Consider the following 5,257-nt stretch of genomic DNA (forward strand, 5'->3'; position numbering starts at 1 on the left):
GTACATACATACATACATACGGTGGGCTTTCACAGATAAATAGACAGATAAAAAGATAGATAGATTAACAGACAGACTGACGGACAGACAGAGAGGTAGGTAGGTAGATAGATGTGATTCCGTCCTTTTGTACATATCGGATTACACAGCCTATGCTGTAATTTGCTGATTTGAGGCGATAAGGTGTGATTTCACTGTAATTAGATTACTATTTATGAAAGGTGAAGCTTCCTTGTTGAACACCAAAAGCAGCCGAATTACTGAACATCGAGGAAAATAGTGTTAGGTAGCTATGTACTTAAGCGGCTGCAGTGGGTTACGTGCGGGAACAATACTTGGTTTGAAAAACAAGGACATTACAGGAAACATCTGCTTAATTTTCTGGTTATAGAACAACAATCTTCGAACTTTCTCAACACAGTTTATTAGGAATGTCGGCCAATTTTGGAATAAAATGGTAATATAAGATTTGTTGTCATCCCAAATACTGTTTCCATTTATTGTCTTGTAATATAGCAGGGACAGCACAGCTTCTATTTCGTTTTGTTGTTGTAACTGTTGCAGTTGTTGTTGTTGTTGTTGTTGTTGTTGTTGTTGTTGTTGTTGTTGTTGTTGTTGTTGTTGTTGTTGTTGTTCTTCTTCTTCTTCTTCTTCTTCTTCTTCTTATTATTATTATTATTATTATTATTATTATTATTATTATTATTATTATTATTATTATTATTATTATTATTATTATTTTTCTTCTTCTTAAGGCAATGAACTGGCAGAACCGTTAGCATGCCGGACGAAATGCTTAGCGGCATTTCGTCCGCCTTTACCCTCTGAGTTCAAATTCCGTTGAAGTCAGCTTTGCGTGCCATCTTTCGGGGTCGATAAATTAAGTACCAGTTGAGTACTGGGGTCGATGTAGTTATACAATTTTCAATTTTGATGACTCCGGCCTTCTTCGTGTATTTCAACAATGGCTCCACGGCATTTCTTATATACCACCCTAGGCTCTTTTCTTCTGTTTCGATGCAGTCCTGGCAACTGATCAAACCTCTCCCACCCTTTCTTCTGGACAAGTACAGCCTGTCGGTATCACTCTTAGGGTGAAAGGCTCTGTGTACTGTCAATATTCTTCTGATTTTGGTATCCATTTTCTTCATTTCTCTCTGTTGCCATTTTATAATTCCCGCTCCATACCAAAGTGATGCAATTACCCACGAATTAACTGCTTGGACTTTATTCCATCCAGTCAATTTTGGGCGCAGCACCAACCTCAGTCTCCGGAAATACTCCATCCTCAGTTACTCTTTCATTTCCTTTTCCATTATCTCGTTGACGTCTAGTGAAAAACAATGGTTGACTTATTATTATTATTATTATTATTATTATTATTATTATTATTATTATTATTATTATTATTATTATTATTATTATCGTTATCATTATTATTATTATTATTATTTCAGTGAGAGATCAGTGTATGCCATCAAAGTGACATTGGGGTAATATATACGAAGCCCAATATACCCATCGTGACTACCCGCCTGACAAGGGTACATCAGGCACATGCGTGACATGGTGATCTCATATCAAGATTAACAACGCACGACCTTCCAGGTAGGGGCCCAGTTAGAATTTTCTTCAGGTCGAGTGGCCCTTTATTATTTTTTTTCTTTATACTACTCTTTGAGGCCGAAAAAGTTGACTTTGCCTTTTGATAAAAAAAGTACCAGTCATGTGCTAGGGTAGATGTAATCGACTTTCCCACTTCGTTCAAAATTGCTGTCCTTGTGCCCAAATTAGAAATAAAAGTTGTTTTTGTTTCACGCTTGTCCCTATCGAGAAGACATAACGAAAGAAGTTTCCGTCTCTTTATATGAACATAGCTTCAATGCCCGTATCATAACAGTCCTTTTATTTTAATGTAGAAGATTATTAATTAAAAACGATTTGGCTGCTATTTCTAGTAGATAGCGTGACATCATTGAGGCTCCTGCGCTGGCACTTTGTTTTGACGGTGAAGTTCCGTTGACTTCCAACAGAATGGCTGGCATCTACATAGGAGGAATTTCCGTTAATGCAAGAATCAAGAGTTTGTTATAATATACACGTTAAAGAGAACAATTGAAACACAACAGACAAAGTCTGAAATATTATAAAACAGGGTAAATTCGGGTTAATACTGTATTGATGAAATATTATATTGATGTAACAAGGAGAAAGAGAGTGAGAGGAGGAGAAAGAGAGAGAGAGAGAGAGAGAGAGTGTGTGTGTGTGTGTGTGTGTGTGTGTGTGTGTGTGTGTGTGCGTGTATCTGTCTACATTACTATCAATGATCTCAAGACATGTTTGTTAAAAATACAGGAGATATGAGGGAAAGCCTGTAGGTTGCCTCTGGTCTTCTGTACATACTCTTTACACTTTACTCTTTACACTTTACTCTTTACTCTTTACTCTTTTACTCTTTTACTTGTTTCAGTAATTTTTTGACTGCGGCCATGCTGGAGCACCACCTTTAGTCAAACAAATCGACCCCAGGACTTATTCTTTGTAAGCCTAGTACTTATTCTATCGGTCTCTTAGGCTGAACCGGTAAGTTACGGGGACGTAAACACACCAGCATCGGTTGTCAAGCGATGTTGGGACAAACACAGACACACAAACACACACATATATATATATATTTACATATACATATATACGACGGGCTTCTTTCAGGTTCCGTCTACCAAATCTACTCACAAGGCTTTGGTCGGCCCGAGGCTATAGTAGAAGACACTTGCCCAAGGTGCCACGCAGTGGGAATGAACCCGGAACCATCTGGTTGGTAGGCAAGCTACTTACCTCACAGCCACTCCTGCGCCTGTTAAAATATTTTCGGAATAATTTAAAGAGCAGATAATGAAAACCATACAGTATTCTAACAATATTCTGACATAAATATGTTTCTCTTTTATTAATTCGCAAATACTTTTTACAGAACATATTTTTTCTTTTCACAATATCATTTCTATTGATAAAATTGCCAAATATTTCATCTGTGTTACGTCATGGACGACCGTCAAGATACCGAATTTTCTCCCTCCTGTGGCCATGGTTGCAAATACCGTAAGCATTATTCTTAATGCAACCCACAGATTTGGCTTGGCATCATAAAACATTTTACTGTTGATGAATTTATCGGAAGCTTTACATCACCAGGAAATAATTCTTTTGTAAGATCTTAGTTCATTCCAGAGATCCACTTTCGCTAATGTTGTCGTTTTCTTGGTACTTTAGTTCATTCTTCAGACCATAACCTCAGTTTAGTTTTACCTGGCAAATCTTCCAAGTATTTTGTATATGACCAAATCTTTCAGATGAAAAAAAAAAGAAGTGATAGCAATACCAAAGCCATTGAGATTTGCCTGCCATCTCAAAGACTGGATTTTTAGTTATTTTTACCCTGTTTTTTTTTTTGTTTTTTTTTCTTATAACCTGTTAACTTCTTCACTCGGTAAAAAATATGGGAGAAAATAAAAATGTAGATTCATACATAACTACATAGACTTGTGTGTATGCACACATATATCTACGTATCTTTGTATGATACACATATAGATACACAAATAAATGCACAAATAAATACACCTGCTTGCATAGAATCATATGCATATACATATATACATATGTATAATATTTTATACATCTACATCTACACACACACACACACACACACACACACACACACATATATATATATATATATATCATTAAATACACAACTATGTACATTACTCTGTATTTTTCTTATTTTCTTGTTAGCTTTTACATTTGTTTTACATATTCGACGTTTCTAGATCTTCACAGTCTCATTTTCAAAAATTGTATTGAATATATTTAGCGTTTGTGTTGTTTTTATATACTGATTGAAGGCTTGTACAGCTCTTTTATGTTCTTCTATCTAATGTATCTGCAGAAAATGTTCGGTGTTTTACTAAAAATTGTTTCTGTATTGTTTAATATAATTTTGTCGTTTGTCTTTTTCACCTCCATAAAACAAATATATATAAAATAAAATGGATAAAACTTGAACGTAGTCGTGTATTTAATGAAACATAACTGTTCACCATATATATGAATATAAGCATAAACACACACACACACACACACACACAAAAAAAAAAAAAACGCGCGCACACACACTTACACATGCTTATCATCCACGGATTCTCCCATAAGTTAGAAAGAACATGCACAGGAAGTGGCTGCGTGGGAAGTAGCTTGCTTCCCAACCACATGGTTCCAGGTTCAGTCCCACTGCGTGACACCTTGGGCGAGTGTCTTCTACTATAGCCTCGGACCAACCAAAGCTTTGTGAGTGGAGTTGGTAGACAGAAACTGAAAGAAGCCTGTCGTATATATGTGTGTGTGTATTTATGTTTGTGTGCCTGTGTTTGTCCCTCCCTCACCATTGCTTGACAACCGATGCTGGCGTGTTTACGTCCCCGTAACTTAGCGTTTCGGCAAACAGAGACCAATAGAATAAGTACTAGGCTTACAAAGAATAAATCCTGGGATCAATTTGTTCGACTAAAAGGCGGTGTTTCGGCATCGCTGCAGCCAAATGACTGAAACAAGTAAAAGAAAGAAAGCGACTTGTATATTGGTCAACAGTTGGTATATTTATCGAAGAGTACAGTATTGTATAATCCGTTACGGCCGATCTTACTTATAGAAATCCAATAATATTCTCATGAGATAAGGATTTAGAGTTGTATTCCGTTGGATAATCCTGAATATATTATCGTATCCATAAAGGCTTCCTGGAGTATATAGAAACATCAACAACAACAACAACAACAACAGCAACAACAACAACAACAACAACAACAACAACCACAACAACAACAACAACAGCAACAACAATAATAATAATAATAATAATAATAATAATAATAATAATAATAATAATAATGAGTACCTTAATTCTTTTTATATGCAAATAGCTTTACATAGACCAACAGAGGTTTCAACTGCACCGATGAAACATGTGTAGGTCTATGTAAAACTGTGTATGTAAAAGGATTTAAATGTAATGTTATGCCACTCTGTAATAACTCTTATTATTATTATTATTATTATTATTATTATTATTATTATTATTATTATTATTATTATTATTATTATTGAATAAAATGAGACAACAAAGCCAAGGCAATGTGAAATTTGTAGGACATTTATTTATAAAGAGAAAGGTAATCTTACAGCTGTTTCATGGATATAA

The 5,257-nt window shown here is 35.3% G+C and overlaps 1 long non-coding RNA gene across 1 annotated transcript; it reads left to right on the top strand.

The window, feature by feature from the left end:
- Positions 1-240: 240 nt before the first annotated feature.
- On the top strand, positions 241-4,311 carry LOC149136839 (uncharacterized). The gene is made up of 3 exons (XR_016240947.1): positions 241-457; positions 1,458-1,608; positions 2,471-4,311. It is a non-coding gene; the product is annotated as an uncharacterized LOC149136839 (long non-coding RNA).
- Positions 4,312-5,257: the final 946 nt, after the last annotated feature.

Source organism: Octopus bimaculoides, chromosome 3, assembly GCF_046866305.1.
Source record: "Octopus bimaculoides isolate indiv1 chromosome 3, ASM4686630v1, whole genome shotgun sequence".
Taxonomy (NCBI): Eukaryota; Metazoa; Mollusca; class Cephalopoda; order Octopoda; family Octopodidae; genus Octopus; species Octopus bimaculoides.